This window comes from Salvia splendens, chromosome 19 (genome assembly GCF_004379255.2).
Source record: "Salvia splendens isolate huo1 chromosome 19, SspV2, whole genome shotgun sequence".
Lineage (NCBI taxonomy): Eukaryota > Viridiplantae > Streptophyta > Magnoliopsida > Lamiales > Lamiaceae > Salvia > Salvia splendens.
Window position 1 is genome coordinate 18,813,826 of NC_056050.1, and position 12,409 is coordinate 18,826,234.

At 42.7% G+C, this 12,409-nt stretch overlaps 1 pseudogene; it reads right to left on the reverse strand.

Moving 5' to 3' along the window:
* LOC121779121 overlaps positions 1 to 12,017 on the reverse strand; it is a 33,910-nt pseudogene extending 21,893 nt beyond the window's left edge.
* Between the last annotated feature and the right edge of the window lie 392 nt (positions 12,018 to 12,409).

A 12,409-nucleotide genomic window follows, 5' to 3' on the forward strand; every position in this document is an offset into this window, starting at 1 on the left:
TCTCGTATTCTGTCCCTTGCTTCTCTGGTTGCCTTGATCAACTCCCTCCGCTTTGTTGATCCACCGGCATTCAGGTGATGACTCGATCAGGCAGAGATGCTCTTCAGGGAAAGCGTCTGGAATTGCCACCTGCAAAATTCCTGTAGAAGGAGTACCCACCTAATTAACCGCGGCTTTGACTCCTTTTTTGCTAAGAGGTATTTGATGGCCGCATGATCTGTATAAACAATTACTTTGGAACCAAGCAAGTATGGTCTGAACTTTTAGCTCCCGAAGGATCTATTAGCTCCCGATGGTTGTGCGGAAGCTGTTGTGCTCCGTACTCTTCATCCTCTAGAGAGATGTCACTGTCGGATTCCGACTCTTCACTAACAGATCAGAGAACCCCATCGCATCGTCAGGAGACAAACGACAGCGACTATACTGCTAGTGAAGAGTCGGAATCCGACAGTGACATCTCTCTAGAGGATGAAGAGTACGGAGCACAACAGCTTCCGCACAACCATCGGGAGCTAATACATCCTCCGGTAGAGAGATTGAAGTACCGGCGTTGGAAGGTGAAGCTCACTGACGAGCTGATTGCGGACATGAAACACTTTAGCACGAAGGACGACAGCAGCAAGCAATTCAAGGGCGGGAAGGTACTTTATTTCCCTTCCCTTGATGAATTAAATTTCCATGAGCCTTTCTTGTTGCATTTGCGTGCTTTGGGTTTTGATTGGCTGTTAGAAAACAAGGATCCGAGTGTACCTACAAGGTTGGCGAAGGAGTTTTTCACTACATTCAGATTTAGGGTCACCACAGACTTGGATGAAGAGTCTATCACCTTTAGGGTATTCGGTAGGGAGGTGAGCATGAATTTGATCGAATGGACGGTAAGATTGGGGATGTGTAGTTTAGAGGAGGCCATAGGGCCGGAGTGGAGAAGCAGGGAACGGGGGATTCCCCGTAGGCACGTAGAGTATGAGCCACAGGAGGCATGGGAAGAATTAACTCACCCGGACGCTGGGCAGTATTCTTCAACTATCTCTTGCTCCATCCACTTCAACAACCTGATTTTACGCCTGGTACAACTCTACTTGGACTTCAACTTGCTGGGGCAGTCGAATTCAGCCGTCCGAACATCGATGACAGAACTACACCTCCTTTGGTGCGCCAAGCGCGGGAGGAAAATACATCTGGGTTTCTGGACAGCTTATCAGTGTCATCTCATTGCCACCCATCCCGCGAGAAACCTTTCCCTCTGCCATATCTTGGGAGCATTCGTAACGAACAACATCACCATCTCGGAGGCCGAAGGCTTATCTCCCCTAATCATGGTGGAACCTCCTGGCCCGTTTGATACGCCCTTTTTCGTCCGCACGAACACTGTCTATATCAGGGAAGGTGCCCTGCGTTTTTACGCGATGGGTGAGGAGGCTATCCCGTCTGGAAGAGTTGCAGCAAGCCAGGGAACACAAGCTCAAGCGCAGAGGCAAGAGAGATTGGAGAGAGCAGTGGCAGAGCTAACGGAGGAGAATAGGCAGGCCAGAGCGGAGTTGACTCGCCTGACAAATGTGATGGAAAGTATTCTGAAGGAGTTAGCGACAGGAAAGATAGTTCGAGGAGCTGGACCGAGTGGCCACGGAGGCCAGACTGATGAACCAAGAGTAGCCGAGACAGAAGTGGAAGCGACAGAGGAAAAAGGTACCGAGGAAACGGCAGAATCTGAGGAAAGTGAATCCGAATCTGAGAGAGAGGAGTCCAAAGAACCACCTGCACCAACCCCTGCCCCACGGAGGAGCAGGAGAAATATATGACCACCCCACTGACCAGTATATTTTCTTTTCTTTTTAATTTCAGTTTTTTATTTGTTATTTTTGTTGTTTTTAGGTAGAGTAATTTTGTGTTGCATGTGAGTGTAAACCCTATTCATAACACTTAGACTATTGAGCATGTGTGTGTAAACCCAATTCATAACACTTAGACTATTCAATAGTCTAAGTGTGACAAGTACGGGGTTTACTACTTTGATGCATGTGTTTGTGTTTATATTGTTTTCACTTCGTGTGCATGTTAACTCACACTTAGCCTACTGCGTAGCCTAAGTGTGGGGAGTTTATGTATATATGTGTTTGTTTTTGTTAAGATCTGTTTAGGTTTAAAACTCTCCCACTTAGCCTATTGCATAGTCTAAGTGTGAGAAGTTTTAGTATCAGCATGTGTCGTTCTTGTTTTGGTATGTCCGTGTGTAAGCCATACTAGCCATTACCTTTTCCACTTCATAGCCTTATCTGAGGGCAGACACTTGTGAAGTGGGAGGGGGAATGCAATGGCCAGTATGACATATGTGTATATGTGTAGTCTGTGTTTAGTGTTTGTGTAGTGTTTTTCTAGGTCTAGTTTTTTTTATACGTGTTGATTGGGCTTAAAACTCAACTGTCTCGAGCTGACGGTGAGGGGAATTGAGGGAGATAGGACATGCTGGACAATGGAAACCACCCCCCTTAGTATCTCCTAGTCAGTACAGATGTTGCAAGTATGAGAGAAAAGCCCATCCCTAGAGCCAAACGCAAAAGCCCTCTTAAAATGTGAGTAAAAGCCTAAAGTGGAACCACTTTCCACCAAACTAGAAAAGAAAAGAGTGGCTGCCACATGATGCCTAGGGTGAGGTGACCGCGTGTGGCAAGACCTGAAGGCAGTAGAAAACCCCCCCTAAAAAAACCACCTTTAGAACCTTTTTTTCTAGCCATATCTACACCCATATATAACCCCCTAGCCGCTGGGACTGTGTGTGTGCTAGGCATAAGGCAAGAAGGCAAGTGGCCAAAAGGACATACAAAAAGAAAACCAACTGGAGAAGGAAATTGAGAAGCAAGGAGAAAAATGATCAGGAAGAGATTCCAGGCCCCAAAAAGATTAGAAGGAATAAGGGTGGCGAAGCCACACAAAGAATGTTGAAGAAAATGGTCGAAAACACTTGACCACAAAAAAAAAGAAAGAATAAGGGTGGCGAAGCCACAAGACGCTACTGACCAGTTGGAGACCAATATCAGAAAATGTCCAACCGAGAGAAGTAACAGCCGAAAGCTCAAATGCACACAGTTCTCCCACATCAAAATAAGTATTAGTTTTTGAACAACCACCCCAAACACTACAAACCAATAGCCCCGTTACAAGCCTTAAAGACCTTCAGAAGCCGCACGTGAAATCTAAATCCGAAGCATTTGTGGTTCAGCATTATGAGAGAATACAGTCCTAACATCCCTGGTGAGGAATGAGTGACTGAGCGAATCTAGTGTTTGGCCGCGAGTATCGGTGATCTTGACGAGCAGATGTACTGACTGGGAAGGAAAAGGGGGGCGGCAGAAATTCAAGGCTATCTAAGGTCAGATTGCACCTGATCCCAAGGGGATGGATGGTTGAAAATATAGCCCGATTAATGTGTTTAAGTGTTTTTGTGTGTTTATGTGTATTTCTTTTTTTTTTTGTCTTTCATATGTTTTTATTTGCGTCAAGTTTAGAGTCTAGTTAGAGCATCCACAATAGCGCCTAGCGCACCGCTTAGCCGAGCGCCGGCGCTAGGCGGTGCACTAGGCGATCTATTGCAACCGCCTAGCGGTTTCCGGATTTAAAAACCGCCTAGCGCTCGGCGGTTCCGTGGTGCTAGGCGGTGCACTGGGCGATCCGCTCGGCGCTATTGCAGCGTCCGGATCGCCTAGCGCACCGCCTAGCGCGATTTTTTTTTCCGAAACACTATATTTACGCGCCTTGCACGTCATTTTCATTCGCACCACTTGTTTTAACGAGTACTCTCTCTATCTAAATTTCTGTACAAGATCAACAATGGTAAATGGATCTCAACAACGAGCCTACTTCAGGGAGTAGCGGGTCTCAAAGTCAAACTCCCCCGGTCCCCGTGGGAAGTGGATGGAGTCAGATGCCACCATACTACAACATGTACCTGTGGCAGCAGATGATGCCGGGGTGGGCACCCAGTGTCCAGATGATGCCGGGATGCAGATGATGCCCGGGGGGGTACATGCGACGCAAGGGACGCCGGGGGGGGGGGGTACCGACGACGGGGGGATCCCTGGAGACACAGGGGACGCCGGGGGACGTCTATCACCCCAATTTTGATTTTTCGACTGGTTCGTCGCACACATCGACCCCAACAGAGGCGCAGCCATTGCCCCAATTTGACACTTTCTCCTTCGATGAATTGGGGTTAGATCTTCTCGGTGTTCCGGATGCTCCCGTTCAAACGTGGGGTGCAGGGCGGGGTCGTGGTGCCCCAAAGAAGAAAAACAAGGGGAAGAGGGTCGGCGAGTCCTTGCAGCCGGGTGAGGACGACAGCTCGGTACAGAGGAGGTGGACGGACGTGGAGAACGTCGCGCTGGCCAAGGCGTGGGTAAGTGTTTGCGACGATCCCCTCATTTCGAACAACCAGAGGATCGTCAACTTGTGGGGCAAGATAGCAGCAGCCTACCAGAGGTTTTTCCCGGAGGGGAGGCGATGCACCGGGGAGGATTGCCGGAAGGGGTGGGACCGAATCAGGGCTGCGGTCTCCCGATTTTCGGGCTTGTACACCAACGCCCTCCGCATGATGAGCAGTGGCCAAACGGAGGAAGACTACAGGAGGATAGCGGAGAAAGCCTTCAGGGGTGTATAAGGACTTCACCTAATGGAACTGCTATCTTGTGCTGAACGACTCCGAGAAGTTCCGAGTAGGTGTCGACGCTGGCTGGCCGAAGAAGCAACGATTGAACTATACCGGTGATTTCAGCGGCAACAGCGGTGGTTCCCACGACCTCCCCGAGACGGCCCAGGAGGTCCCGACCCCTCGTTCGTTCGCTCGCCGAACTCGCCCGGTTGGGCACAAGCGGGCTCAACGGGAGGCGAAGGGGATCGCCGTGGAATAATTTGAAAATAACCATTAGGTGAAACTAACCATTAGGTTGCATTTATTGGAAAATAACCATTAGAGTTTCTAGCAGAGGAGTGAATTATTGTACTTTTTTGTTAATTATTGTAATTTTTTAAAATTATTGTACTTTTTTAAAATTATTGTACTTTTTAAAATTTTAATAGTATTATTAATGTTTCCCGTATATGTCTCGTAAATTAAATTCCGTATATTGTGTGATTGTTAATTATTTCATTTTTATATAATTATTATTAGTGATGTGGCTATTGATGTGGCTATTGATGTGGCTGGGCTATTTATGATGTGGCTAGGCTATTGTTGGGTTATTTATGATGTGGCAGGAGGATTTTTAGTGTTGATGATGTGGCAGGAGGAGTTTGTGGCTAGGCTATGGCTGGGCTATTGCTGGGCTATTCCTATTGTGGATGCTCTTAAGGATAGAGTCGGTCAGGGGTGTAACCAGGCTAGAATTCGACTTATTTCTTTTTTGTTTGTTCTTCACGCTTGAGGACAAGCATGCGTAAGTGTGAGCATTTTGATAAGTCGTATTCTAGGCCTTGGTTACTAGTCAGTATAACGTGCATAATTGGATTATATCTGCAAAACAGTTGCTAAAGTGTGCAGGGAAAGGGTTCTAGTCTGGAAAGAGTCAGACAACTCAGGTGAAAAGGGCATTAGAATGTTGCTATACTGACCAGTATGCATGTCAAAAAGTCTCGAGATGGAGAAGAAGGATTCCTGGGAAGATCAACCATGAAAATGACGTGCAAGGCGCGTAAATATAGTGTTTCGGAAAAAAAAATCGCGCTAGGCGGTGCGCTAGGCGATCCGGACGCTGCAATAGCGCCGAGCGGATCGCCCAGTGCACCGCCTAGCACCACGGAACCGCCGAGCGCTAGGCGGTTTTTAAATCCGGAAACCGCTAGGCGGTTGCAATAGATCGCCTAGTGCACCGCCTAGCGCCGGCGCTCGGCTAAGCGGTGCGCTAGGCGCTATTGTGGATGCTCTAACTAGACTCTAAACTTGACGCAAATAAAAACATATGAAAGACAAAAAAAAAAAAGAAAAACACATAAACACACAAAAACACTTAAACACATTAATCGGGCTATATTTTCAACCATCCATCCCCTTGGGATCAGGTGCAATCTGACCTTAGATAGCCTTGAATTTCTGCCGCCCCCCTTTTCCTTCCCAGTCAGTACATCTGCTCGTCAAGATCACCCATACTCGCGGCCAAACACTAGATTCGCTCAGTCACTCATTCCTCACCAGGGATGTTAGGACTGTATTCTCTCATAATGCTGAACCACAAATGCTTCGGATTTAGATTTCACGTGCGGCTTCTGAAGGTCTTTAAGGCTTGTAACGGGGCTATTGGTTTGTAGTGTTTGGGGTGGTTGTTCAAAAACTAATACTTATTTTGATGTGGGAGAACTGTGTGCATTTGAGCTTTCGGCTGTTACTTCTCTCGGTTGGACATTTTCTGATATTGGACATTTGAGTTCCACATTATCTCGTTCCAGCTAGTTCGTCGCGTAGTGACAGTCGTTTCATCGCCCGGAGTGGCAAAACAATCTTTAATTGCTTTCGTAGTTAATCTTACTTGTTTTTCTTACGTTGGATCTGTTGCATTTTCAATACTTGCTGACTTTGAAGTGCTTTGGTTGAGATCCAGACGTTTTATTACTATGAAGTTGTTTTTGTGCATCGGTTTCTGTTTGATTCAGTTTATTTCTGCCTAGATAGTGTAGATCTAGTTGCTACTGTAATTTCCAAGTGTTGAATGCATATTTTCCTTTCTAAGTTGATTGTTCCGATTTTGTGAATTGAGTTTGATGTTAGATTTAGATTTAAGTGTTAAGTGCGAAGGCTTAGTTCACGTGATTTCTGCCACCTTACATGCTACCCAGTGAGCGTAATTTCAGTTTCGCTAGTTTAATCTTTTGATTTGGAGTTTTAATTGTTAGATCTGTTTTCGTGAGTTGTTAATTTGAAACTCTCGTTGATGAATTCTGGGTTTGTTGATCTGAGTTTATTCATGTGGAAGAAGATAACACCTACATCTAAGTTTGGGACCACTTTTGCTTTTTAGTTACTTTTTGCTTTGTCCTTTACTTTTCTCTACCTTTTTTTGCTGGTACCATACAGATCTGTCAGCCTAGTCACCTAACTACCACTTATTCTCTGATATTCCATTTAGCCTTTTATGGTAGCCCGTACCCTCCATATATTTTTTGAAACATAATGTTCCCTCAATCTCACGTACACAGCTGCTTGTTAATCATCTTTCACACCTCCTAGTCTGTAGTGTACCACCTTAATTTCCAGTCTACATAGAATCTCAACCCAAAGCGTGGTAGCTAACCAACAATTCTAGAATATCACCACAATTACCAAAGCGCATTCATCTCTGTAGGATTCGACCCTTACATCCACTATACTAGTCAGTAGAAGTGGGTTGAGGAATTATTGATACCAGGTTCATTCTTAGCTGGGACTTCCAACGGCGCCATTTGAAAGAGCAGGTTTGAGCAGTACTGACCAGTAACCAAGGCCTAGAATACGATTTATCAGTATTCTCCAGACTAGAAAGGACGGAAATCAAGGTACTCAGTTGCAAACTTCACCCAGGGACACCTTACTGAAATGGCTAGAGCATTCGAAGCTGCTCTTTATGAAGAAGAAGAGATTCCCAATCCTTCGAGATGGCAATAAAACACAAGCACTGGAGGGAAGCCATGAAGAAGGAGATTGATGCCCTGATAAAAAATGAAACATGGGAGAGGTGTACTCTACCTCCGGGAAAGAAACCAGTAGCATGTCGTTGGATCTTCACCATAAAACGACGTGCAGATGGTTCAATCGAGAGATATAAGGCAAGATTGGTTGCTAAGGGATACACTCAAGTGTATGGAGTTGACTATGAGGAAACTTTCTCCCCGGTGGCCAAACTAAATACAGTATGAACCCTTCTGTCTGTAGTTTCGTGCAAATGCCTTTCTTCATGGTGAACTTGAGAAAAACAAGGAAGTCTATATGGAGGTCCCACCAGGCCTAGACGAAGAATTTGGAAAAGGGCAGGTATGCAGATTGAGAAAGACCCTTTATGGGTTAAAGCAATCACAAAGAGTATGGTTTGGAAGATTCTATCAGGCAATGTTCAAACATGGCTTCAAACAGAGCCATTCAGATCACACACTATTTCTGAAAGAAAGGAATGAAAAATGACATGCTTGATTATTTATGTTGATGACATGATCATAACAGGAGATGATGTTGAAGAAATCCAGAATCTGAAGAAGAATCTTTTCAAAGAATTTGAAATGAAGGACTTAGGAGCTTTGAAGTACTTCCTAGGGATTGAAGTGTTGAGATCCAAGCACGAAATCTTTTTAAGGCAGAAGAAGTATATACTTGATATGCTCACCGGGACGGGCATGCTTGACTGCAAGCCGGCTGAAACTCCAATGATACCCAACCATGGGTTGAAAATTGTGGATGGAGCTAAACCTACAGATAGTGAAAGATACCAACGACTAGTAGGAAAGCTTATCTACCTCTCTCACACGAGGCCCGACATCGCATATGCCGTTGGAGTGGTTAGTCAATTCATGCATCAGCCTCAAGAAGATCACATGGATGCTATCATGAGAATTGTAAGATATCTAAAAGGAACCTCCAGTTATGGGATATTCCTAAAGAAAAAAGAAGATTTGGAAATTGATGGGTACACCGATGCAGATTGGGCAAACAATCCAGTTGATAGAAAATCAACTGGAGGATATTTTACCTTTGTTGGGGGTAATTTAGTCACTTGGAGGAGCAAGAAGCAGAAAGTGGTTTCCTTGTCAAGTGTGGAAGCTGAATTCCGAGGGATCAGAAGCGGTCTTATGGAGATACTCTGGCTTCGAAGATTATTAATAGAAATCGGATTCCCACCGACAAGGAGAAGTCAACTTTTCTGTGACAATAAAGCTGCAATTAGCATTTCAGAAAATCCCGTACAGCATGATAGGACCAAACATGTTGAAGTCAATCGTCATTTTATCAAAGAAAAACTTGAAAGCGGGATTATCGAGTTCCCATTTGTCTGATCCGAGGAACAACTGGCAGACATTCCTTGGCAAGTTAAGTATCGGGGATACCGTTACTCAACTTGAGGGGGGGTGTTGGAAAAGAAGACCACATTAATATGCCGCTCACATTCATTATGGAGAGTTCCTAAGTAGCGTAGAGTTCCTAAGTGTTGTAGAGTTCCAATCCCATTTATTGATATACTAGAACTTTCTCATTCACCCTATAAATACTAGGGTAATGAACATTTGGAGAGAACAACAAAAAATAAGCATTGGAATATTTCTCTATACACTTTATCCTTTCAAATGTCTAACCAATCTTTCTCTACCTCTCTCGATTACCATCTTTAACAGTTCGATCAATTCCTCGAAAGTGGAATCCTCAAAAGAAGTCTCCATGACACAGTCTTCATTATCAGACTGCGTAGATAGTTCAGAGGAAGTCTCGTCTCGTGGTGCCTCATTCTCATTTTTTTTTTTAAAAAAAAAAAAAAAAATTAACTTCATATATTTATATCATATATATGAAGGAGGAAATTACAAATCAACTATAACAAGGAGGAAAGACAAATTACGCCACCCAGGGTTCGAACTCGAGACCTCCAGGATAGACGCGGTATCCAGCACCCTTTACCGCTAGGCCAAGGGGCTTGGATTGGTGCCTCATTCTTGTTATGGAAGAGTTTCTCCAAGCGACCAGCAAGCGCCTTCATCAAATGTTTCCCTTCGTTCGACTTTCGGGGTGCAGGGGGAGATGCGTGACCATTTTGAATCCTACTTTCCCATTGTAAGTGATTTTGACTCTCAGGAGACATCCACGTCTCCTGATGCCTACCGTGCGGGGATAGCGCGGGAAGAATTTTACCTACATTATTGATAAAAGGCAGCCATAATAATCTTTCCCACTCTGCTGAAATTACCATAACTCAACATGGAAAATGCTCAATCACTCGCAAAACTTGTCAATAAATAATGTGTTTTAGTATATTCAACCTATAAACATGACCAAATTGTTGGAAAGGCAACTTGAAGTATCCAAGAATGTTGGGAAGAGAAAGTATGAAATTCCAACCCATTGGAAAGAGAATATAGCATTTATAATGTAGAGTCCCAATAGTCTAGTCCCTATGTACATTTATATCTAATGCTCTATAAATACCAATGTACAATGTATCAAAAAACACAATTCAGTGAATAAACATTCTTCTCCAATATTCAAAATCTGATTATTCAACACAAATGAATCAAGAAAGCAATAACAAATTAATAAGGCAATGCTAAGCTGATTTCTCTACCGCTAACTAAATGTTTGCAAAAGTAATGCTCCCTCTAAAACACGAAAAATATTCTCATTTTGCCATTTTTGGATGTCCACAAAAAATAGTCTCATTTCTAAAAGTAAAAAGTTTATCACTCATATTTTACCTACTTTTTCTCCTCTCTCATACTTTATTGACGTTACAAATGCCTTTCTACATGGAGAATTGAAGAAAGAAGTCTATATGGAGAGCCCTCCTGGCTTTGAGGGAGACTTCAAAGAAGGGGAGGTATGTCGACGGAAGAAAACTTTGTACGGACTAAAACAGTCGCCGAGAGCATGGTTTGGTGGATTCAGTGAAGCAATGAAGAAATTTGAATATGAACAAAGCAATGCAGATCACACCTTGTTCCTAAAAAAGGAAAGGAAAAAAAGATTACTTGCCTATTGATCTATGTTGACGATATGATCATAACAGGAAATGATGAAGAGGAAAAATAGTCTCATTTCTAAAAGTAAAAAGTTTATCACTCATATTTTACCTAATTTTTCTCATCTCTCATACTTTATTGACGTTTTCATCATATTTCTCTTAATTTACTTGCTTTTTCTTCCCTACTCTCTTACTTTATCTAATTTTTCTTTTATTCTCTTTTACTTTATCAATTTTTCATTAAAACTCATGTCATTCACAAATGAGACTATTTTCCGTGGAAAGAGGGAGTATCTATTCACATTCGAAAAATACTGCCTCCGTCCCCTATTAATTGTCCACTTTTATCATTTTTGTTCGTCCCCCGTTAATTGTCCACTTTCACTTTTTACAAAATGGGAGTGGGTTACACGTTCCACTAACTTATTTTATTAAAATTTTATTATAAAACTAATATAAAAAAATGAGATCAATATATCACTAATTTTTTCAACTTAAAGTGGACAATTAATGAGCGACGGGGAGGGAGTAACAAAATAAACAAAGGTAGCAACTTCAAATCAATCCATAGCTAAAAGGAACTCGTTCAATTAAATAAAAAAAAAACTGACCAGAATCATTGTGAAGTGATTTCCCATTCTTAGGCTTCTCGATCGTAAACCAAGTGGGCGGCAAGGTCTGATTCGGCTCCTCCGCAACCCGCCAAACCGGAATCCTGACCCGACCCGTCAGCTCTCCAGCAGCGGAGACATGAAAAAAGGGGTGACCGTGATCGTGATCGTGATCGTCGCATTTGTAGACGGAAACAAGCAGCTCATCGTTCAAATCGTGCACTCTGAAAACGAATTCCTCATTCCAAACCGGATTTTCAGTGTTCCTGAAAACGGCGGTCTTCGATTTCTGTTTCCCGACTTGTAGGAGTTCTTCACTGCGACACCTCTGCCTTGTAACAGTTTCACATAGATCCTCATTTCAGTGCCAATTAATTTCTTCTTGAAGGAAAAATAGCTCTTAATTATTGCCTAATGCCGCCGATTTTGAAACCACGTGGATGTGTGCAGAGATTGACACGGTGAAAAGAGATGGGAATATTAATTTTGTATTTCCGAAATAGCTTTTTGTTTGGCGGTTTGAGTTTAGCTAATAAATTCTGTTGGATTTAGGCGAAATACGAAATTTCGCTTTTGTTGAATTCTAGAAACTGGATTGGCTTCCATTTATATATATTTTAATTTGGATTAGCGTAGAATTATTTGATCGATTTGCGTTGACTAGAAATGTTGCTCACAATAATTATGACGATTGCTGTCTTGTTTTAGTGCTTGTTCAGATGCTACAAGCCTATTTTATGGAGTATGATAATTGAAGAAGATTTAGATTGACAATAGAGTTTTAGTTTTTGTATTGTCCCAATTATGCATTCGATTATTGGAAAAATGGAGAATTTTTGTTTTATGGAAAAAGGGATTTATTGTTACCTACTATTTATTTACTTCAACTTGTTCCCTTGGAATAGAATACTTAGCTGTAATTCATAGCTCTGTTACTCTGTATCTGTTTTCATACATGTTTACTTTTGAAAACTATAATTCTTGGAAGCATATAGTATGTGCATTATGTTATTTGAAACATCAATATTTTACCATTTTTAGATGCATTTTGGAATTGTATTGACATATTAGCTATATTTAAGATGACTTATCAGTTGGTATAAAGAAGTCATGAGGTCAATC